Source organism: Apodemus sylvaticus, chromosome 23 (assembly GCF_947179515.1).
Source record: "Apodemus sylvaticus chromosome 23, mApoSyl1.1, whole genome shotgun sequence".
Taxonomy (NCBI): domain Eukaryota; kingdom Metazoa; phylum Chordata; class Mammalia; order Rodentia; family Muridae; genus Apodemus; species Apodemus sylvaticus.
Window position 1 is genome coordinate 25129590 of NC_067494.1, and position 25615 is coordinate 25155204.

Genomic DNA, 25615 nt, shown 5'->3' on the forward strand with positions numbered 1-25615 from the left:
GTACAGCACATGGGTATGTTTATAGCTTCAAAACAGCAATCAGCAGAGCTAGATCAAATACAGAAGACACAAAGATCATCAAAGGACTCTGGAGAGATCATATTGATGTGTTCTGACAGAATTGTCCTGAAGCCTTCATTTCCTGGAAAGCAAGGCTTGCTTTGGGGACAGTTTAAAGGATCATTTAAACATGAAGAGATTACCTGAAGAGCTGAGAGTTCTCAGGGGCATGATTGTCCTGACGCTTCCTGCATACAAAACAAACGCCATTAGGAAAAAGCCATTCCATCAAAGGATAGCATTATTATACACACATAGGAAGTTTAATGTTCATTTCACTGTGGAGAAAAATTACAGTGCTACATGCAAGGGCTACTTTACAATGTACTAACCGAGTGCTATGCCTTATGCTGAGTCACAGCAGGAGTAGTAAGAGCTGACTCAATGCTTCCTTCACTACACAAGTTCAAGAGGCTGAAAGATGTGATAGATTTTGTCTGAAGACAAAAATATTTTATTTATGCACGTGCGCGCGCACACACACACACACACACACTCACAGTAGGCATACGCCAGTAAGAAAATATTTGAATTAGAATTCAAGAACGTCATCCCATCTGCAATCGCTTCAACAACAATGGAATATATTTAACCAAAGAGTTGGAAGATCTGTACCATAGAAATTATGAAACACTGATGAAAGAGACTATAAAGAATATACAAATCTTGGAAAGAAAACCCAGCTTCATGGATCCTAAGAAGCAATGTTATTATATGACTTTACTACCCAAAATAAACGATGGATTTAATGCAATGTTCATCAGAATGCCAACTGACAGTCCTCAGAAAAATACGATTCTAGCATTTACAAAGAAACACACACACACACACACACACACACACTGTGATATGATTTTGGAAAATTCAGGGGTTATTGTGATGGCTCAGCTGGAAGTGTACGTGTGACACAGGAATGAATCCAATAGTCTTGAGAAGCAAGAGACAGGCACATGATTGGACAGCCAGTCTTGCCAAACCACCAAGCTCCAGATTCCGTGAGAGCCCCTATCTCAAAAAGAAACCAGAGGTAGGGGGTGACTGATGAAGACAGTTGTTGCCTCCCCTAGCCTGCATAGGCACATGTGTACATGTGCACCTGCACACATGTACATCCACACACAAACATGTACACACAGAAGATGGAATCTCATCATTTGCACCAACTCTCATGTACCTGAAGATGATTACAGGAAGTGAATGAGAGGTGGGTGTGGAAACATAAACTATATAACGCTCCTATGTGGATTCTAAGACAGTCTCAGGGAAAGCGAGGTGAGAGTGGTGCATACTACAGATCTGGGAAGGTAGGAGGAGGCTGTGATCACTGGGTATTAAGGGAGGTTAGGAGCAAAATGTTTTAGTGTGCTATGATATAGTGAGAAAAATAATGACCACAATTAAAAATTGAAAAATGATCTCGAGCCGGATTTAAACTGCACAGTGTCTACAGAATTGCATGGTGACCCTGTAATTGGATGAATTTTGTTTTATATAACAACTTACATCTAGTTAAAGTTTTAAATAGTGATTGTTTTATATTTACCAAGATGTATGTTTGTGTGTGTGTGTGTGTGTATACGTGTGTATGTGTGTGTGTTTGTAGCAAAGCTTTTAGATTTTTAAATATGATTAACTTACTGCTAATTTCTTAGATATCAAAATTTGAAAATAATAGTGATAAAAACAGTATCTAGGATTTGGATATTTAAATGGATTGTTTGCTTTCATAATATTTGCATTGCAGAAGAGTGAAGGAGTCCCTCAGAGGAGAGTGACCAGCTCAGCTCAGGAGGAGGGTTTTACACCAACACAATTAAAATGCAAAAGATTGCTTGTATGTTATCTCCGTTAGTGTTCGTGACACTTACAGGCTATAGACTTAGTACACCTGTCCCACGGAGGAGGAGAGCATCAGGAGGCTGAGTGTGGGGACTAGAATCCAACCTGGCTGACCTCCAAGCACTAGGCATTTCGTCTTCACACGCCACAGTCTTATCAACACTTAAAAATTCCTGTATCTTCAACGTTTTTTTTCTCTAAGCATTTTCATCCAGCCCCAAATTTCCCCTTACTTTACATCCTCAAGTTTCAAAGTCTCTAGAAGAAAATATCTCAGCTATCCAGAGTAGAGAGATAAAGAAAATGATGGGGCTGGAGAGATGGCTCACCAGTTAAGAGAACTTACTGCTCTGCCAGAGGTCCTGAGTCCAATTCCCAGCAACCACATGGCAGCTCACAATCATCTGCAATGGGATCCAATTCAGTGTACTCATATAAATAAAAAAATAAAATAAAATAAAATAAAGAAACTGGCTACTCTTCTGTGTGACTTCTTAGGGAATAACTCCATAATTTAAATAGTGTTTTAACTATGACTTAGGCAGCTCCTTAGGAGAATATGAGAAACCTTCAAGACAAATTGCTTCCCTTTGTTCTTTAGCGATCATTACTTTAAAGGAAAATATGAACCTCAGAAGTGAAAATTAGCATTTATCACTTCCCATTCTTCGGATGACACAGAATATGTAATTTTGCTATAGCAGAAACTTCAAGTGAACTAAGGACAACATTTCTTGAAAAGAAAGGCTATAATGTACTCATGTTTTCATTTGACAATGAGATGGTTATCTTTCTACACCAGACAGTTACCATTACGTTTTACAGCACTCAATTAAAACCATTAGAGACACATGCCATTCATCCTTACTGAGGACAAACACAAAAACAGACAAACCAAATAAAACTCCTGTCAACGAATAGGTCTATTCTGAAAATAGACTTCAGAATGAGGAGGGAAAGTGCCATAGACTTTCTGGATAAGCTCCTTGTGATACTCCATTAGTTAATCCAGGAGGATTACCATTTCCCAGAACTCCCTTCCTACTTCCAGGTCCCGCAGAAAGAGCTTTGTGGATCCCCCCAGCCCAAGGGTGCTCTGATCCACCACATTCATCTAGAGCAGAGTCAGTCCTCTCAGTGAAATACTTGAGACTGTTAATACGGAAGGACTAGGGTGATAACTCAGTATGCTATGCATTTGCTTGGCAGGTCTAAGAACCACCCACACCCAGAATCATTGTAGAAAGTAAGGCACATGCACTTATACACTCAACATGTATGTAACACACACACACACACACACACACCTATGGAATTAGGAACAAGTGCCATTCTGTATGAACCTTTTACGTATAATTTCAAATGTATTTGAGTTTACATCATTCTTTCGGGGACCATTTTTGGGAAGCCGGCAAACTCACTGTTATTCATAAATCACTGGAACTTTCTGAGACAGGAAAGGTGGCAAAGGGCAAAACATGCTGAGTCCTTCAGAGAATTTCAGGGTCACACTGACAAATACTACAAACACGGAGGGAACGTATGAACTGCCTGTCTTGAGTCAGTTCACCTTGGCTGTGAAAGGAAATATGATAGCAAATATTGGCCATTGACTACGTGTGGTACGGCTTCTTCTTTACATCCAAGGCAGGCTCTGGGTATATTCAACAGTTTCTCTGCTGTTTCCCATCACTTAAGCCAAGGAAAGGAAGTCACTCTACAAACCCCAAGACTTTCAAAGTTAAATCCATCATTTGATAAAGACATGTCCTTTTCGTTATTTGATATTTTACTAAGAGGTTAAACTTTCCAAAAGAAACATAAAATCTTTGGTTTGTTTTTTATTATTAAAATGTATGATAATGGTCATGAATGGGAAAACATTTTATTATATTAGAGTATATTAAGGAGGAAAGTAAAATAGGGAGGAAATTCACATCAAATAAATTATTGAGTCTAGGAAAATAATATGGAACCTAATTATTTCAAAAATCAAATGTACCATTGCATAGTTCAGGATTTGAGTTTAACTTTCTTGACATAGGTCTACTTAAAGCCATGAAGTTCTATAAACTTGATAACTTACAGCTAGATTATTTCTTTATGATCATATATATCCATTGATCATATTTTCAAAAAGCCTGTTGAATGTAAATACATTTCCCCCAATCGATTAATATGCCAAAAAATTCAACAGCAGAGCAATTCTTATATGAAAAGAAAACAGCTACTTATCATTTTATCCACAGGGATTTCTTTTTATGGTAACCAAACCCACACAGAGTCAGTTTTTGGCACTCGCTGCCAACAAAGGACTCGATATTCCAAGCAGTCTCATATTCACATTTAAAATTCTCCCAGTGCTTCAGTGCATGGAAGACCAAATTCAGAGAGTATGGGTTTAGGGGTTCCCATGGATAGGGTGGCAGCCAAAAGGTGTCTTTGCATTGGGAGAGACAGGCACCATCATCCTGTTGGGCAGTGGCACTTTTCAGAGGATGGTTGTATTGAAAAAGGTATTCGAGTCTGGGTGGCTGTTTCAGTGTGTGTGTGTGTGTGTGTGTGTGTGTGTGTAGCCATGCATGTGGCAGTAGAGGAACCAGAGCACAAGAAAGGGCCACTGCATGAAAGAGAGGGTGGACTGGGTAACAAGACAGGTGGGCTGGCTCTGCTCAGTGGTGGAGACCTTTGCTACCCTACCATGTTGCTTTTCCGGCTGGGAAAATTATTATCTCGGAAAAAAAAAAGTTTATCTCAGGAAATTAATCCTCACTTAAGTGGTAGCAAATGTTAAGTGACCATGACCAGATTCTCAAATCCTGAGCTGTCAAATGACAGCAGGCAACAAGCTCAGCTTCACTAACAAGACATTTCTTAAAAATCAAGATGGCGTCTTAGCAGTCGTCTGCTGTTCTTATTGGTTTGGAGGATTATGTGGCTCTGTACTTAGAAGCAAAGCATCCAGACTTTCCTGTTGCTCTGGACCATTAATCAATTATTATAAGAATCAAATGAGCTCAGGCACAGTGTTCATAAGGTGTAACTCTGGTACTCTGGAGGAAGAAGAAGGGTCAGCAACTCAAGGTCATCCTTAGCTTCTAAGGACAGCCTGGGCTACAAGAGGTTCTGTCTAGAGAGGAGACGCCCCCCCCACACACACACACATGCACACACACAAAGGATCACAACTTGAAAAATGTAGGTATCACCACTACCACTATAAGCTCAGAATGACGAGCTAAATCAATGAACTCAGAAAGCAAGGTCGGAAGGTACCAGGAGACCTCTCAAAAACTGAGACCAGTGCCAATGTTCAGATGAACACCGATTTCCTTGAGATCATTTTGGAAAGGTACTTTCCTCAAAGATGGATTATGCAGGGGGGGGCTTCTTTTAGAATAAAAAATCTCCATAAAATCTTTATTCTTTCCTAAAATGGCTGAGTTGCCAATAAGAGGAGAGAACTGTGTATCTTCTGGGACCCTGCCAGACAACTTGGGAGAACTTGTGGGAAAATCAAATCAGGGATGGCAGCCCCGTACTTTGACCTCCTTGCAGTTGAACTTGACACATAAGAGTGCCGAGAAAAGGGAGATGTGCTTTCCCAAGTGGGCAGCAGGCTGCCATCACTGCGGTTGTAGTCAAGGCATACTTTGATTCTAGCACAACACTTTCAACGTCCCATCATAAACTTTTTAGAGCCTCTGACAGATGTGATTTCACGTTTCCAGTGACCTCCTTCCCCAATTGCGTGGCAAAAGCTATTCTTGTAAGGGTTGGAATCACTAAGAACTTTATATGGGAATAAACTATGCCAGAAAAAAAAGTACTCTCAAATGAGACTCTCCCCGTTGAGAAAGCTATGATTAAAGTAGGCCTATTGTAGAAATCAAAAGAAAAAAAAAGCTGTGCAGCTTAATTCTCTCTAAATAGAATACACCTGTCAGGCGGAGGGTGTTTATATATGTGTGTTCACTGAGGATCTAAACTGCTCTTCAAACATGTGACATCAATAGGAGAGAATAATGAACTTTAGTCATTAACCTGTTATCCTCGTGTCATTAAACTGCACCACAGTGTTTTTGCTTCCCAACTCTCTCCACTGAAGTTCATAGGCAACTTCCGAGAATCTGAAGAATAAGAACAGTTAAGCTGTTGGTGCTGACAGTTAACTTAATAGCAAGCTTATTCTCCACTGCCAGCTCCCAAAAAAATAAAATTTGGGATTATATCTCTCAAAAAAGCATTACCTTAATCTAAAAAGAATCTTTTAACATAATGCAAATCTTTGAATGAATAATTGTATTAAAGGGAATTCCTTGTAACAGAGCAGAAGCAATTTAAATTAAAAACCCAATGCTCTAGTTACAACTGGATGTATTGGGGCTAGGGAGATAGCTCAGGTGACAATGTGTTTGCTTGGCAAGACTGGGGACATGAGTTTGATCCCCAGACCAGAAGTGGTCAGCACTTGTTATCTCAGTGCCGGGGAGTCAAGGCTAGGCAGATTCCAGGGCTCCCTAGCTAGCCAGCCGAGCATACTTGGTGAGTTCCAAGCCAGGAAGAGACTGTCGTAAAAACTAAAGTGATGCATGCCTTTAATCTCAGCACTCAGGAGGCAGAGGCAGGCGGATTTCTAAGTTCGATGCCAGTCTGGTCTACAGAGTGAGTTCCAGGACAGCCAGGGCTACCCAGAGAAACCCTGTCTCAGAAAACAAAACAACAACATCAAAAAACCAACCTAAAGTGAGCAGTGTGTCTAAGGAAGGACACACAAGGCCCGCCTCCATGTGCATACTTGTGTAAGCATCCAGGTGCAACTGCACACGTGCGTGCACTACGGGCACAAGATCAAATCCAATGCAGCAGACAGGGAAGCTGTGGCCTTGCAACCCAGCCCAGGCTGTCATTCTGTCCCCCAGCTTCAGAGGTGTCCCACAAAGCTTCTACAGAGAGTCGTCAGGTAACTCTACACACGCTCAGAGAACCTCATAAAATTTCCTTTTTCTGTTGCTACATTCTGTGCTAAAATTAATTTCTTAACTAGGAATCCGAAACTAAGAAAGAAAGAAAAAAAGAAAGAGAAAAAACTAGAGCCCCTTCATCAATGCTAGTACGTAATAAAGAAAAGGACTTTATTATACTATGTATTAATATTTATCTAAATCTAACAAAAGGAAATTCTAGGAAGACCATATTACTTAACACAAGTATATCATCTGAGATTGTTTGGCTTTCTGCGTAAGAGGCCAACAAAAAATACTATTATACATCTTGGTGTGGTATTGCCTGCCTGTAATCCCAGAGCACAGGAAGCTGAGGGGGAGGAGATAAGCAAATTCTAAGTCAATCTCAGCTACACAGTTAAAAAAAAAAAAAAAAAAAAAAAAACCACATACTAAAAAAATGACCGCCACAGGTGGACACTGTATATTTACTACTTAAGACTGCAACAGCACCTTGGTCTGTAGTGTGGCAAGACGTTCCCCAAAGAACTAAAGAACCATGACCCAACAGTCAAAAGGTGCCTTGTCCCTGGACCACTTCTTACAAGGATTTCCAGGGCTGTCACCCCTTCTCTCCACCCCCATCACCCCACTGTACCCCTGAAGTAGGACTTCCTGTGCACTTTAAGATATGAATCATTACAAGCAAGCAGGCCCACTGGGTTCCTCTAAAGACACAAAAGGCACAAAAAAATAGCTTCTTCGATTGAGGCAGAAGCCGCGTCAGCAAGCAGATGAACGTGGGTGGCCAGATAAGATTCTACCGCAGCCAACAGCAAATTATTAAGCAAATGCTGGATTTATTTTCTGTTTTAAACTTGGTTCCTCTTGCCTCAAATCAACCACTGTGAACACTCAAGGTGACAGCTGCCAAGCTCCTCTCTAACCCCGAAATGTCATCAAGACAAGGAACATAACGACTGCTTTTCATTAGACGAATGGCGAGAATGTCTAAAAGCCAAAAATGAAAGCAAATAAAATAAAATACCATCATACTCAAATAGCATCTCTTTAGACAATGAAACTAATTCAAAAGAAGCATGGTCATACAATGTTGGAAATTAAAAAAAAAACATTTTCTTTCATATGTGGACTATGAGAGAAATATCGTATATATAATAATATATGTATACATGTGAGCACATACACATGTGGGTACAGTATCACATGAAGAACAGAGAACAAGAAAGAGGATGAGGAAGGAACTGAATCCAGATAATGAGTGTGAATTATAGAAGAGGCTAGAAAGTTAATTGCTTTCGTAGTTCTAAGTCCATTCTGGGTTTTTGGGCAGGGGGTTGGGTGGTGCATAAAATATACTTGATACCAAAAGTGTAAAATTTAATGTGAAGTCCCACGCTGCTGCTCTGAATGCCTATTCTAATTGTACAAAATCCTACTCTGTTGCATAGACTTTGGGTTTGGTTAATTGTGGGGTGGGGTGTTTTTGATTTACTTGAAATTTCCTTTTTTTTTTTAACTAATAAAAAAGATTTGTTTGTTTTGTTTTTAAAGAAGAAAATAAAGTCCCTTGGTAATAGGAACTTATACTAAAGTGAAAAAACTAACAAACATAACCAGTGGCATCTCTCAGAAAAAAGAGTGAGAACAAATCACTGAACTCTTTTTGCATTCAAAAAGTCATCCAAGACATAAATGGGCCAAGATGCTATAGATAACTGAGAGTTTTAGGCAACAACTTTGTGCAGTTTTCACTGAATATGCACTGAATGTGCAGCTCTCAGTAGATCATGACACAACCCAACTCACTATTGCTGCCAGCCACCTCCACAGACCAGGCATGCTCTGTGAGTGGCTGACAAGCTGAGACCAGGGAAATGCTCTCAGTTCTGGCTGTCCAAGGGTTACAGGAAGTAGGATATATACACTTCTCATGCCATGTTCTTATCTCTGAAGTTTCAGATTACAACTCCTTTTTCACCCAGGAAGACCACTGCACACCGAGAGGAGGAAAACGTATGCAACAGATGTACAACTGTGTGACTGACCTGAATCACTGCAAGTTTGGTTTTCTCCTGGGAATCAACAAACCTTAATGACCCTGTCGTGCTCTGACCTTGTAGGATTATCCCAGGCATGACTGTGATCTTAAAGCAGAGATTCCAACGATATTAAGAAGAACATCACAGAATTGATTGGAGTGAGTTTGCCCAGACAGGCAATCAGTTATAGTCCTGCAAGCTAGGCAATTATTTTCACTATTAAAATGAAGATGCAGTCAAACTCTCTTGGAAAATTAATTTTCCCATTAATTTTAAGTGAGCTTTTAAAGCTTGGCTTCTCCATCAAAATAAAGGAAAAAATATTTCCCCAAAGTGCTTTATGTGAATTATGTGGTACATTGTTGTTACAATGTACCATTTAAAAAAAACTTTACTTTTAGATTATTAGATTCATATGAAAATTACCAGGTGATAAAATCACATTTAATAAATACCGAGTTTGTCAGAAAGCGTGCTGATGAATGTTGTTTAAAAATCTCACAGAAACCCAGTGTACTACCCAAGGCTAGGGAGTTGCATGGATCTTGGAGGAAAGTCTACAACCACCACTTCACTGAGCCAGCATAACCTTTAACTACCTTCCAAATATTTGTCATTATGCCCACAGACAAGTATGCACCCTCATTTGTGACCAAGGAAACTTCTCTCTGAAACAGGTGGAGACCATTACAGAAGACTGCAGTCCATCCAAAGGCAGACTTGTGGAAGGGATACATCTAGGAAACAACTCCCACATCTAAGGCTCAGGGACATCGTGGAAGAAAGGCAGAAAGAAGGAGAGGATCAGTGAATTTGCTGGGAGATTGTGTCTCCTAGTGATGTCAGAAACTATGCCCATAGAGTCTCCCCAACATGACGGCATAAACACGAGCTAAGCAAGGACAGCAACAATAGACAAAACAGACAGGGAAGCCCACAAGGCTTCAACCGTATGTAAAGAAGTACAGGCAACCAAGGAACGCTGAGACTGGCAAAAACAACAAAAATAATAACAACCTACTCTTTCCAAGGGAAGAGCTCACTCACTAGTTATCCAATACCAAAAGGCCATTCCTGAAAACTTACATATTTTTAATATTATACAGACTAAGCAGGTTAGGTTTAGGAATACATAGACACTTATGCATTTAAGAAAAATTAAATGCAGAAATGAGGCCATGCATTTGAAAGAGAGCAAGGCTTGGTAATTGATAGGGTTTGGAGGTGGGGGCGTAAGGGGAGGGCGAAATGATGTGATTACATTATAGTCTCGAAAATAAAGGAAGAAAATGATCTCAGTCTCCTCTAAACTAGATTCCTCACCATGAAGTGAATCTGGTTTCCTTAACTGGGTGTAGGCTGGCTGCTCTGTCACCAGCAGACTTCTTGCTCTTCAGTTACTATTGAGAGTATTTTCCAAACATTCATCTCCAAGGTGTAATTGAAACTTAGAAAGTCCAAGCATCCCTGTTTCTATGTAAGTGGTTTGTTGGCCTTTCTATTCTAGGAAGAAAACAGTCCTTCAGATAAGATATTTACTTGTGGATTGTAATACATTATTTTCATTAAATTAGCAAGAAAAAGAGTATACTCATTAAAGACAGATATTTGAAGATTATCCATTGTTTGTAGGACTAGTTGTCATCAATCTCTACTCTTCCTGAGTTATTTTAAAAAGACAATTTAACAAGATGTCCATGAATTTAGCAAGAGGCTAATATTTCCCTGACAAACCTCTCAGACACCTATAAGAACCTCCAACCATCTTTATTTTTCTCTCGGGTTAAAAATATATGCTAAATCAAGGGGCCTTGTTCTGGAAAGACTCAGTGAAGCAGTATTCGGCAAAACCAGAACGGGGAAGTGGGAAGGGGTGGGTGGGAGGACAGGGGGAGAGAAGGGGGCTTACGGGACTTTCGGGGAGTGGGGGGCTAGAAAAGGGGAAATCATTTGAAATGTAAATAAAAAATATATCAAATAAAAAAAAAGAAAAGTGAAAAAATATATATGCTAAATCAGTTTTAAGAAAAGCCTCAGACAAACCTGCCAGCCTTAAGATAAGAACTTTGCAAAATAAAATCAGCCATCATTTGAATAAATCCTGTGATAACTGGACCAGTAGAGCATGCCACAGACATGACTCCTATGTCCCTCAGTGAAAGGGAGGTTTGAGCATGGCATCTCTAACAGAAGGACCGATATTCCTTCTCAACTACAGGGTAGACCTGTAATTGAGTTTGGAGAGTAGAAGATTTGGAAGTGGTGGCAAAAGACAAGAGAAGGGCACAGATACTGAAGTTCAAGATATATCCCATCAATCTCACAAGCTTTACTTAGACACATCTTTCACCTCAGGAAAAAAAAAGACTCTCATACCTACCTAACTCATTGTTCACCTTTGAAGTGTGAAGAAGTGCTAGTGTTGTAAAGTGGCTGTGAGATACTAGGGAAGATCTGTATGTGCTGGGAACATATACATGCACACACAGACACACACACACACACAGACACACACACACACACACATTCACATAAACACATCCATACACACCAAACACAGAAGCACACACTCAAGAGTGCTAATGTTAAGTGTCAAGTGGCTGTGAGATACTAGGGAAGATCTTCATACAGCAAACACATACCCCCACACACAAATGCACTTTGCACACTCATATACATGTAAGTTCATGTACATACAAGCTGCGCATGGACATAAAAGTGGACACACACAAACTCGCGTAGTATACACAGCACACACATACTGCACATGCATGCACACACTAGCCAGCACACAAAGTTGAATAGGGTACATTAGAAGAGCGACTCTCCCTGAGTCAGCATAAAAGAGGGTTTGACAAGCAAACTCCAAGAGACTATTTTGCCTGTTTGCACAGGGCCTGGTTCTGTAAAGGCCCACTTTCATGTATATGAAAGTGTCACACAGTATTGCACACCGATAAACTATTATCAGTCAAACAAACTTAGGGGTTGGTGATGCTATTCATAGCAGAATGTATAGGAATCTAGTTTTGATCAAAGGAAAGAAGAAAGGAAGGAAGGAAGGGAGAGAGGGAGGGAGGGAGGGAGGTTGATTTGAAGTGATCCATGAGGTATTGCTATTCTAGAGCACAGAAAAGTTATACAGCAAAGAACAGTAAATTGCATCTTTTTTTTTTTTTTTTAGGAAAAACTATGTGCACCAGTGACTGTCCGTTATGACTGCTTACCTAATGTTTCTGATTATCTTATGTCATTTTCAAGCACATATTGAATGCCTACTATATGCACGTCTTCTAGGCTGATGTGCCTTTGAAAATGAGTCCCAGTCTACAGGATTACGGTAAGTGAATGTCTGTTTGATTCCTGGATCCTGCAGTGTCATCGTCCCCCAGGCCCCCTTCCCCCCCCCCCCCCCAGCCTAAGGCATCAGCTTGCAAGCGGCTGTCCTCCTCTGGTATTGGCAACACCAACTCTCCCACACAAATCCATCAGCTCATCCAGTGTCTGCCAAGACAACAGTTACAACCAAGGTCCAAAAAGCATTTGACAACCAGTAAGAAACGTAGCAAGCTCATTGGTTTTAGAAGCAAATAGTGGCAAACGTCTGTTAGCACTTGTTATTTTTTATCCTTAGTCTAAGAATACATTAATTTAAATAGCAATAAAATGTTGATAATATTTAATAAAAGTAATAATACAATAATGTAAATTTCAGGATCATTAAATTCAGCCCAACTAGGAGTTGGAAAGGGTGAGACATCAGTCTTGCATTAAGAGCTGAGACATGCCGTGATGTTTCTGGTCTGGGCTTAATTCTGCAAGCTCTAAGTCAAATAGAGTTTCTTTTCTTCTTTATAACTATCCCAACTCTTTATTATTGGGGCATTAATAGCCTGACCTTGTCATATAAACTAACTGAGGAAGAACAAGAATGGACCCTTGAGAGTAAATGATATTCACCTTCAGAGAAGACATTGATAACCCATAACTTTATTGCTAAGTCTATCAGGCATGGAAGATAGCAAGAGAAAAAAATAATAATCCATGGCCTTTGACTTACTCCCAGTTTTATTAAAAAATGTTTAGTGAAAATTTTAAGTTTCCCTAAAGGGGTAATTGTTAGCAAAATCAGATGTCAGCCGAATCAATTTCTACAAATAGTACATTATTTAATATCCAAAGCAAAAGCAGCGATTTAATCCAGCTTTCTGTATGTGCTATTTTCTGTCAGCTTGCTGCTGCAGTTCCTCTTCCCTCCCTCCTGCTCTCTCCATCCCTGTTTTCATTTCAGAACAGGTTTCCTGAAGCTGCCTGCATTTAACTCACTCTACAGACCTGGCCTGGTCTCCTGTTATGATTCCCCTTCTGCCAGCCTTTAATAATAATTAAAAATACCTTTCAAAGTAAACATTATAATTAAAGAAATCCCTTTCATTCAGCCACCAGAGGCGAGCCATGTGGCTCAAGGAGGCCAAGGCTGAGACAGCCTCCATTGCTGTAGGGTTCTCTGATGACTGCCGCAGATTAGATTATCTTAGCAAAATGGCAGAGCCATACAGATGGTGTTTAGATGGTTAATTAAATGTCATGTCATTTAAGCATAGTTGCTGACACTTCTAAGCCAAGTGCTCAAGAGGCTGAGGCAGGAGGATTGGGAGTTGAAGGCTGGCCCAGGCTCTACAGTGAGACCTTGTCTTACATAGCCCATTCCAAACAAATAATCATCATTTTTTTCTCAGTTTGTGGTATTCTCTAATTTTTTCCCCTTGCAATTTTCTTTATCCTATAATTAAGTGTTATTGTGGTAGGCAAACAACTGCTGCATTCCACATCATCTTAGCATTAACCATTAAACTAAATATTTGGCCTAACGGGGATAAAATAAAATGGTTTATTTGATGCCTGTACAATGGTGAGAACTACTCAACCTAACAAAGACATAACTTCAATGAATTGCTTTCCCAAGTTTATCTGGGATTATACTGAGAGGTCTGTGTGTGTGTGTGTGTGTGTGTGTGTGTGTGTGTGTGTACGCACACACATGCCTGTCTGTCTGTGTGAATTGGTTTCAATGACACCAAATATAAATTAAGAATAACTCACAGCTGTCAAAGCTGTCCTGCCTTCAAGAAGCTTTCTGTGCAGTATTGAGAGGGAACATAAAAAGAAGCAGCAAACGCAGAGGAGACTTCAAAGCTCATTGGGAAAACACAGAGATAGTTAGGCAATGTCAAAAGTACTGGGGTAAGGAAGGAATGAAGGGCAGATAGACATGTTACAGTGCAGCAGATAAGAAAAGGGGTGCTGGCTTTAGAACAAGGGATTTGGGCTCTAGAACAAGGAGTTCTGGCTCTAGAACCAGGGATTCTGGCTCTGGGACCAGGGATGCTGGCTCTAGAACCAGGGATGCTGCCTAGCTGGGTCAAGAGCTTCTGGGGGTTCTCTTTTCTCTGACTCCATCTTCTGAAGGCAAGCTAAGATTACAAACCCTGTACCACCATGTCAAGCAGAAAATGCTTTTTGCTGTCTGAATCATCTTCCTATTTCTGCATTCAGTTTTTTCATGAGGGTTCTGGAGACTGAACTCAGGTTCTCATACTTGCAAGGTGAGGGTGATATCTCCTCAGGTCCGGAAAAAAAACGCTCTTCCAAAGGTTTGCTTTTGCTTCAGAATATATGCCAGTTCTATCTGAGCTCATAAATGCTATATCCAATAGTTTACTGTTTATGTTTCAATAAAACTCTAGATGATGAGTGTCTATAAATCTATGAACAGATTTGAGACATTAAAAATTATACAACACACACACACACACACACACAATTTCTTTACAGTAGAAGCAATTCCCCTTATGTCCTACATGTGAAAACTGAGCTGTTCTGATTTCAGAAACGTTGGAGGTTTTAGAAATATAAACCATTATTTATCATTTGGAATACAAACTCTTTGCTTTATTAAACTAACTGTGTACTGTATGCTCAACCACTTATGAAGCACACTGAAAATCACAAAGTCATTTGTGGCATTGGGGAGATGGCTCAGTGCTTAAGAAGAGTGCTGGCTTTAAAAACATGAGGATGTGACTCTGAACAGTGAATCCCCGAGTAAAAAGCCAGGCTTGGCTGCAGATGTCTGTAACCCCAGCATTAGGAGGCAGAAAAGGGCAGATCCAGAGAATTTTCTGGACAGCCAGTCTAGCCTAAATGTCAAGCTTCTGGTTCAGTGAGAGATCTTGTCTAAACAAAATAAGGCAGAGAATTACATGGGAAGACACTTAATGTCTTCCTCTAGCCTTTGCAGGGCACACTCATACACAAGCATTGTACACACACACACACACACACACACACAGAGAGAGAGAGAGAGAGAGAGAGAGAGAGGCATTTGATCATGTCATAGAGGTAAGTATAATAGAAAATTGGTGATATAATAGAAAGTTAAAAAAGTAAGTATAATAGAAACTTGGTTCATATTTTTACATTAGTAGATAAATACATAAATGAATAATAAATAGTTTATTTCCTTATTTACATTAAAAATAAATAAATAAATGAAAGAATAGATGAACTAAAGGATGGGTATGAATTCACTCATGAGTGAGTACCCAAACCGTGCATAAAACCCTTCCTTGTATGGTGTCCAAAGAGGAGTCGTCTAAACCCTGACACGAGCATGGGAGAGCAAGATGCTTTGGAACTGCCCACTAATCTCTCACGAGCCCAAGAATTTCATTTTGATTTCAACCTAGACATGAAATTTTCCAGCCTACTTCGTCTCCCTCTATGGTTTAGAAAGCTAACATATAAATTTGTGTCCTCTCTGAAAGAGTCTCCAGTTTGTTGTTTTTATTTTCTTCTAGGCAAATTTTTGGTCACTAACATCACTGCTACCATGAAATACTTGGTTGTTTTCTTTTTTTCTTGTCTCAGCCACATTAAAAAAAAATACGAAGGCACATCTCAGAAAGGGGGGATATTGCAAGATGCATCACAAGTGCTGTTAGGAACTGTTTCCAAAATTGAATCTATTTGTACTTTGTAATTATGCTTGGACAGCACAACTAGAAAAAACTAATTAGTTTCAGGTCTATAAAAAATAATGGAAACAACCCAAGTATTTTCCTCTTTCTGAATCCTTAACTATAGCATATTGATTCTAGGAGGTTATACAGTGGCAACAGAAAGAGTGCATGCAAACAATACAACAATAGGAACACATATTATTTTTTCTTCTCTAAGAAAGTGTGTATGAATAATACAGTCAAGTTATATTATCTTTGAGACATGGTCAAGTTTCCAGCTATTGTCAAGTCTCAGCAGGAGGCATGGAAAATATATTTGACATATTCTTGGACACAGATCACTTAGGTTGGCAGATTCCACACCCCAGCCTTCTGCAGTCTACTATGGGGTTGGACGAAGATTCTGTTGAGTATCCAAAGGGTTAGAAATCAGATTTAGACGCATTACTTTAACCAGATTTGAGTCCATCTGATCAAGTCTCAAATCTGCTTAATCGGTTAACATACAAGCACTAATGATCCTAAGTGCTATTTAAAATTTAAACAATGAAGAATCTAGAAACAAAGTGTCATTTTGATTAATCAGTTGGCTGTGATTTAAAGCAATTGTGCCTCTCAAGTAAATGCAAACACTAGAATCCGTGCACTTTGAATTCCCAGTTGGGGTTTAGTGAACATTAGTAATCAATGCACAACCCCAGCTTACTGGTGTAATGTTGGTGTTTTTGACACCTGCGGAAATCATCAGTTATCCACCCAAGGAGATCACAACAATATGGTAGACAACATTTGCATCAGCTTGGAAAACAGTTAGCCAAAATGTCCAGGCCCTCAAACAGTATCAGTTGACACAATTTTAGTGGTTCCGAGTTGAGAGATGTCATTTGGAATCTCACATTCATTCCTTCTCATCTATCACTGAAGGAAATGGACGTTTCTAGAGAAAATACTAATAAAAATCCTTTGGGTCTGGAATGTCACTGAGTGACAGGGTGCTTATCTAACATCAGCAGGGCTTTGGGGTTGATGCTCAACATCTGTAAAAACCAGGCAACAGCCATAATCAACTTCATTAACATACTTTCTTCAAAGCAAACAGAAGTAGATAAAAATATAAAAATAAAGACAGAGAGGTGAGTATGATGGTTCATGTCTAAAAATATTAGTATTTTGTAAGCTCAGAAAGCAAGTCAGGAGTTCCATGCTAATCAGGGCTATAAAGAAAAAACCCCGTCTTATGAAAACAAAATAAGACAATACCAAAACCACACAAATAACAACAACCCGCAAACATAATAGAAAATTACAGAATGAAGAATTGTATTGTCTAATTTCTAGGCGCCTTGCTGGGCTTTCACTGAAAGACTTAGACAAGATGCTCAGACTAATTTTACTGCAGCATCTGCTCATGATTTTTAATAAGGATATAAATTACTTGAACTATAATGTTGTTCTTAATACCACAAAATATAATGTAAAGAAAAATTGATCAAAAATGCCTTCTTCATCCAAAGTGTACTGCAGCCTCAACATCTAACATAAGAACACATGCAGAAACTGAGGCTCAGAGAAGGTAAGCAATGGTCAGCCCAGCTTCTAGGAGATTACATGATTAGGGGCCTTCCAGGCTTTGTACCTCCCAGAACAGGGCTATTTCTACAGACCACAGTAGACATAGGTGTCCCGACTCCTCTCATATGGACCAACAAAGAGTTAAGCCCTTATCTCTTTCGAGCTTGACTTTCTTAATATGTAAAATGGACGCAATAAGGCTTGTGACCTGGCTTCCACCATGTTGACAGGTCAAAATTGAGATGCCATGATAAGGGAGCTTGCTGATTTAAGTAGAAAAAGAAGTTAAACCTCCTTAAGTGCTAAGCAGGTATTGCTGTGGTCATTGGTACTGACAGACATTGGCAGTAGACAATGTAGGGAAGTGTTGAAGAAAGTCAAAAGACTAACTCCTGACTAATAATTCTTGCTAATCTGAAGGCACCAAGAAAGTTCTTTCAACATAGCAAAAGTGTCAAGGCTTTTATACAATAGCCTAACGGGATTATTTTACAACCAATTAAGACTATAAACCTTCTAAAGACATCTGTTAGCAAACTTACATTCATTACACAGTTGTGGAATTAGCACCAAACCCAATACTTATTTTGGCTTGCTTTTTGCTTAAGGAATTAATGAACAAAACTTCATCTCAACAGGATAGGTCATAACAAACTGAATTAAAGTATCATTTAACTTTAAATTATTTCATGACCCTTACATACACCAAAGAAAGGGGCAACTCATTAAAAACAACTAATTTGAAATATTCTCCTCAAGGGCAGTCATTAAGACTGTAAATTAGCAGGTATATACCCAGCAAACTCCCAAGCTAAAGACAAAAGCATTTCATGAACATACCAGTTCCCCATTGTCTACATATCTGCCTGGCATGTACCTATGTCTGGAAAATCCTGTTTTGTCAACAACAACACAAAAAATGGTAATTTTACACCAAGGATGAATATTTGAAATACTTCTGAAGTGGGCTCTGAGGAGTAACAGCTGTCAAAGGAGAAGGAAGACTTTTTATCCCAAGAAGACACAGGAAATTCTCTCCTGTTTAGGTCACAGATCTCTGTCACTGTACCTTTCGGCACATGTGCTAACCAAGGAGAGAGCTCTCAAAAGAAAGGTAATGGATCTGAATGAGCCCTGACTGTCAGTGCATTGCCCTGAGCTAGGCAGTATCAGCAATCAACAATACTCCTGTTTGCTAATCCATTCTTGCTATCAAAGGTACCCAAACAAACGGTCTGCCTAGAACATCTAGCACAGGTACAATGGTGTTTCCCCCTCCCCATATTTCCAATATAGCCTCAAAGAAGGTATGAGGAATGAGTTACAGTCATCCATCTTAGTTGTAAATTTCTGCGTAGCTCATTTTCTCTAACAAAAAGCTATTCTATTCTTGACTGTTCCGGGTCATGTGTGGTCCCAAGAAGGCAGCAGATTTTGAGGGTAACAATAAACCTAGGCCTTAATCCTCACACACTGCACACCTGCTATGAGATGCTGGTTAAATGAATGACTCCCTCAACATGTTTTCTCATCTTAAAATAGTTATGATGCCAGAAGGGTGTTTTGACTCTTAAATAAAATGCCTCATGTAAGTCATTTGGGACAACACCTATCACTCATAAAAGGTCATAAATTATTCTCATTCTTCTTGTTACAATGGCAAGGTTAAATTTTCAGAATTAATACCTATAAGGCTGGTACTAAATGTAAGCTATTTGAGACTGAAGAATAACATGTAGCTCTATAGTTGAAATGGATTTTGTATGCATACAAGCCCACATGAATGTGCTTATATAAAATGCACATATTTTGTCTGGTATAGATATAACTTCAATTATGAAAGTGTATCTGTTTAGAATATGTCATAAAGTGATTATTTCTATTGGAGATTTTTTTAATGACGGGATCGCTAGACATAAAACAAACTTATTCCTTGACTTGTTGGCAGGAAGGAGTCTTAGCCCTATCTACAGTACAAACCTAGATATTCCTAAAGGACAAAGAGGACTAGCAACCTTATAAGCCCCGAGGAGAGCCATTCTTCTGCACAGCACTAAAATGCCCAGAGCTCGAAGGGGAGCACTAGACCCCTTGCCTCCCTGAAACAACTGAGAACGCACCCTATTCTGACTCCACAGAATCAAAACTCAGCACCAGTCAGCAGCAAGCAGCTTTATAATTCAACAACTTATTTGGAAAAGTAAGAATCATGGAAACTATCTCCCACTTTACCAAACCTTTTCGAGTCTTCAACATCAGAGTTGCTCAACCAATCTGTTTAAGACAACGTACCAACTGTGATAAAAGTTTCAGATGGAAGATGAACAGCTGGTGACGTCAGAAAGCTGGGAAGCCTTTGGGCTGGACTGCAGCCCATTAGAAAAGCTGCTTCCATAGCTGCTGCAGACCCAAGCATCATGGGCTAGCCTGAGTTTTACCTTCCTCCGTATGCAGGAATGTGCCACATAGACAAATTACTTAAAGCCAGAAATCCCAGATGTTATTCAAGTCCGGGTCAAATTGCTAGAGGTTATTTATTCTTAGTAGTTTTGCCCAAGAATTTCCCGCCTGATGTTAGATTAAGCAGCAAGTATTTTCCCTTACTTCAGACTTGATGTGTGAATGGCAGCACAGCTGGGTGGTACCACAAAAAATACTGAGAATGTCTGCATTTGACTGGTGTGAAAAACCTGTCTTAATAGCTCGTGTGCATGTACACACACACACACACACACACACACATACTCTACAGCACTCCACCCAGGAACGGCATCACCATACCCAGCTGCTGAAGTGTGCCTCTGTTACTGTAATTTTTAGATACCTATCAACATTCAATTAACATCTGTGATATGACATTAGTCATTATTAACACTTATTAAGCACCTCTGCCTCTGCTGTAAGAAGTGCAGAATTCAAGTTTAATAAGGTGGAACATTGACTAACAGACAGCATCTTTACTTGATTTATTCTCTCCTGTGGATCACTCAATTCCTTTCTGCGTTGAAATTTCTAATGATTTACCCTCCATTTTCATATACATACTCTGTATGTTCAGGGGGGGAAAAGGCCTCACCACAATGGGTAAATGTATTTCTAAAAGAAAATTTTTTTCTACTTAGTTAGTACCTATTGCATGAGGAAGAGTTTTAACCTGTGGAGAGATTCAAATTTAAAGTCAAGAGATGAAATCTTGGAGATGACTTCTTTTAATATCATAATGGATGAGAAAGAGGATTAAAAAGAAGAAGACGGTTGAGAGTTTCAGGAAGAGAAATCTTCCCAAACTCATGGGAAGTATTTATATCAGTGGAAATAAGGCAAAGGAGCCATTCTAAAACTGGAACTGTCCTTCTTCACTGCGGTTGAGATCTCAGCCCTGGATATGAATGTCGCGGGTGACCCACCCAGCATCTCTGTTCTCTCTTGCAGCCTGTTCTGATGCTGGTTCAGATGAGAGGGGAGAAGACCTTCCCTGGTCTTCACCATGTATGGGGTGGGGTGCATCCAAAACAAGTAACTACAAGGGAACCCACAAAAATGCATTATAGTAAGAGGTACAATGGTGGTGTAATAAAAACCAACAATTAAGCAAGTCAGAGCAGACGTCACAGTGGTTTATCCCTGATGGTTCTCATGTGAGAAGGTTAGGTGCAGCCAACAGCCATAGAGAGAGTAAGGCCAGGGCAGTGATGTTTCTGGGGATTGCAGAGACCTTTGGGAGCACACTGATTCTATTGTCTACTATGTACCCTTAATCACTTCAGCTGGCTGAGTACCCTCACTTAAAAATAGGTACAATTCTGCCCTGCCAACCTTGGTTACTGTAAAACTAAATGAATCTACTAAATGCTACATAATGATGGCGCCATCAATGTTAACTCTGTCGACAATGGTGGCCACAGCAACTCACCTTGCCTAGTAACATTAGAGGCTTAGTTGTCTATGGAAGGAACTACAATGTTGGCACCGCAAAGCCAACTGACAGCATGCCTCTCTATTTCATGCTCCACCGAGATCCATGAGTGTGAGGTGGAAATTTCTGGTTTCTTTGGAGACTCAGCTATGTCATGTGATGTTTTTTTTTTTTTTCTGGAAGCTTTCTTATGAGAGGGTATTTTGCTGACGCAGACACAGGATGCTTAGATAGAGTAAAAGGAGAACCCAATAGACAGTGAAGAAGATTCTTGCATTGGCACGTCTCGCTATGCTTTCCTGGTGTTCCCTTATCTTTGCTGGTCCCGACTTCATAAAGAAAAATGCTCCAAAGAATTTTTTGTGACATTCTGCTGCTTGTCGCTTCCCAGGATGTGTGACGATTTGGTGGGACCTTGTAGTTCCTTAAGGATGGAGGCACTGCTACTGATTCGTGTTTGGTATTTGCTGATTGAAGTTGACTGCCAATACTGTTTGGTGTTTGGAATCACCCCCAAAGAACTACCTCTAAACAGGTCCACATCCCCCATTTCCTATTAACCTTTCTTCTCCCCTACCTTTGGTTGGTGGGCTAGAAAGGAAGTTGGAGCATTTAAGAACACTTATTAAAGTAGATTTTGAAAAATCTAAGCCTACATGAGTGGGTTTGAAATGACCTTAAAACGAGAATCAACGCAACACTGTAAGCTCTGTTACGGGCTTTTGCACACGCCCAAGTCCTAAGCTTAGAGATGGCTTACTGATGAGTTTTGTGCCTTGACTTATTTTCCACTTAGGTCTTGGCATTTCATGTCTACTTTGCAGACTTGTTGGGCTTACTCCAACATAATCACACCGAGTCTATTCTCCCTCTCTGAAACTTTTCTCCATGCCTCTCCTGTGACAGGACATGTCACAGGAGATATTTCCTAGTGCATATGTACATAGCACTGTGGCTCCCTTAAGTCTGAATCCTAGGACTCAGGGATCCTGTCTGTATTTGTTAATATTCTGCTAGTTGCTGCTGTAATCAAAAGAAATGTATAACAGCCTCTTCATAATAGCAGCGTGAAATGTATGTATGTCCTGGGGGTAATTTGAAGATCAAGTATCCTTCAAATTTAGGGTCTTCTACAATAGGCATTCCAACCCTCATCAATGATTCAAGCTGGCAGAGTGGAGAAATGAGGAGAGTCATTTTGGGGGGAGTTTTAGGAATCAGGCCAGGAAGTACATCACATGACTTCTATCTACCCCAGGAACCATCACTCAGCCACCTGCTTCCTCCAATAGCGGTAAGCTCAGGAGCTGAGGTCAGTGAGCCCAGGGGAGATGGAACATGGGTTTGGCGCCCAGTCAGTCAGCATCTCTGCCATGCATCAAAGGTAAAAAGATGCTCTCTGGTGTGTGAGGGCATGGACTTAACTGTGGTCATGCTTTTAATACCTGGAGCAAGAGTCTTTCCATGTTCTGAAGCTGAGTTAGATATTGTAATGTATAACTTTTCTTCTGATGTTTTCATACCTACGCGATCTTTTAAAATCAACAAAGCTAAGAAAATGATCAAGTACGTGGATGACATCTAAAACATTTCATTTGACACAAAATCAGTTACAAAGAGCAGGGGTGACCTGCAGTCTTCCAAGGGCATCACAGAAAATGTGCACATGGAAAGTTTTGTGGTTTTTTTTTTTTTAATGCCACCATTTGACCAGGTCAAGATTGCAGTGCATTTCATTCTTAAGGAGAGAAATTTATCAAGTGTATATTTCAGATCCAGTAAGAAAACTGGGTGCACCACCAATATGTCACAATTGAACTTACAAGTGACAAAACGCTAATCACTCTGGGTCCAAACCAGAGGATCCCTTTCTTTTGCAAGAACTTGCTTCACCACATAAGCTCTCAAAATAGATTCATTTCTGCTATTTTTCTGACTATAGTTTAAAGGTTTTGCAAAGGCTGCTGAAATAATTACAGTTGCATAGGCAAGGCATATAATTAGTTGAAGACGAGGGTTGAGAGGGGAAAAGACTTCTCCTACACAACATAGGCACAAAGACTTAGGCTTATTAAACTGTGAAGCAATTGCTGTTTGTATCTTTCATGGTTACAACCAACAACGGGGTGGAAAACACCCCACAACTATGTATAGACACACATATACAAACCCTCAGGACACAAACGGAACACATCTTCCCTGGACTCAAGTGAACACAGATGTCAGGACTGAAAATAAGCTCAGTAGTTATCCTGACTCCACAGTCACACAGCTCAGTCAGGACAGAAGGAAGGAATAGGACAGATGCTTTCCTTCTGCATTAAAGGCCAGGATACCTTTCCCAAGGTATCCTTTTCTTATGCCTTCTCAGGCAACCTGCTCACAGGGTTGCATCTCCTGATTCCTGAAGGACAGAAGGAACCTGAATGTTCTCCTTTTCATACAAACTTGTCGAACTCACAAAGATTTCGGCCACTGGAAGGTCCCTAAGGTAGGAGTATCAAAAGTTTACCTGATTCTCCAATTTCTTTTCATTCCTGCATCCAGTTGTGCATGACACGGTGTACAGAACTCAGGCTCCGACTTTAATTGCACATGGAAACACAACGCCAATTTATTTTTATCCAACACGCACACATGTTAATTGGAAGAATTTGTTCACAGCCTCAGCTGCAGCCATGCCTTAGTAGCAAAGAGCTCATAGGACGTGTGAATAATTATAAATATCACACACGGTGGGGCCTGAACAGCTTTACAAATTTGTGGACAAAAAAAAATTACACAGGTGCCAAAACAGGTTGATGGATCCACGAACGTAGAAGCTGTGGGGTGCACGGTACATTGCCGCTCATGCTTTCCTGACCTAGCCTGATCCCAAGATAAATCTCGGAACATCAAGGTTCACAGCTCTTCTCTTCAGGGGCAGGTAGTGGAGATGGGGGAGGGGCTTGGCAAAGAAACAAGAAGAGAGGTAGTAGCCAAGAGTGGAATGGAGGGTGAAATTCTGACCTCCATGTGAGTCAGCTGAAGAAGAAACCGGGCTGGCCCAGCAAAATGGCTTCAAGGTCCGGGCTCACTTATGCCTGGGGTGCCTAGGAGATGTATCATTTTCTCTCTAGTCACCTTTGTTTACGGTATCAAGCAAAAAGTAAGAGAAAAGCCGTCTTACTGGAGGTTGGGTATTCTGTGTAGCCCATCAATGATATACAAACTCGCTATTCCAAAGATGGTCTGGGGGAACAGGAAAGGGAGGGGGGAGGAAGGGAGGGAGGGGGAGAGAGAGAGAGAGAGAGAGAGAGAGAGAGAGAGAGAGAGAGAGAGAGAAGCAAAATAAGGCCATGTACCTGAATGTATGGCGCACACACCTTCATGCACAGAAATTCCCAGACATTAGTCCAGATACTTATTTTGAACAGAGTTTAACAAGATAAATCCTTCCAATCAGACTCCATCAGGGTCCCCACCAACACGTTCGCCCTTATCCAAAAATAAAACAAACAAACAAACCAAAAAACTGCACAAAACACCTTAACAGCCTACCAGTGAAATAAAGTGAGGTCATCTGCTTTCTAAGATGAATTAAGTGCCAAGTGGACGCCCGACAAGATGAGATGGGTCACAAGCAGATGGCCTCCTAAGTGTAGCAGGTGGACTGGTAATGCCAGCAAAGGCTGTGGAAGAGCCTCAGGGGCCGGAAGTACAGGGCGCACCACCCCTGGCCACTTCTTCTAGCTGGTCTCTGCACAAGGGGGACAGCCTGTGCTTCTTACAGAGAGCAAGGGAAGCAAACTGGAAGAACATTTCCTTCTCAAGATACTCCCTGCTCCGACATTCCAGCTCCCCTCTGAGAACATCATGGTGAGGTGCCAGAAGTCCCTCCACCTAACGCAGGAATCTTTCCACAGGCCTTGTTCTTCATCGTCATGGAAGCGGGGAGTGGATAGGCCGTGAGAACCTGCCTTCCTTCCGTTGCTCTCCTCCGGGGCTTGCCAAGTACAGCTGAGCTCTCCAGGAAGAGATCTTCCAGGGCTCTCAGAGGTGCGGCAGATTCAGAACACACCCTCCTAGGACTGCCCTTGGTAACTATCCTTTATAATCAAAGCCTGAAGTTGCATTTGTCATAAAGCCTCTTCATTCACAGTCCATTGGCCAATTCAGAAATCATATATAGGTATATGAACATATACAAAATATTTG

The 25615-nt window shown here is 40.4% G+C and overlaps 1 protein-coding gene across 8 annotated transcripts in view; it reads right to left on the reverse strand.

Moving 5' to 3' along the window:
* Hivep2 (HIVEP zinc finger 2) overlaps positions 1 to 25615 on the reverse strand; it is a 189590-nt gene that overhangs the window by 22439 nt on the left and 141536 nt on the right. For 7 of the 8 annotated variants that reach the window (XM_052169382.1, XM_052169380.1, XM_052169381.1 and 4 more), the window contains one exon: positions 204 to 248. The gene's annotated coding sequence lies outside the window, so the exon portion shown is untranslated. Of the gene's footprint in view, positions 1 to 203; positions 249 to 5943; positions 6030 to 25615 lie in introns of all 8 variants that reach the window. The other variant, XM_052169385.1, reaches the window with a different exon arrangement.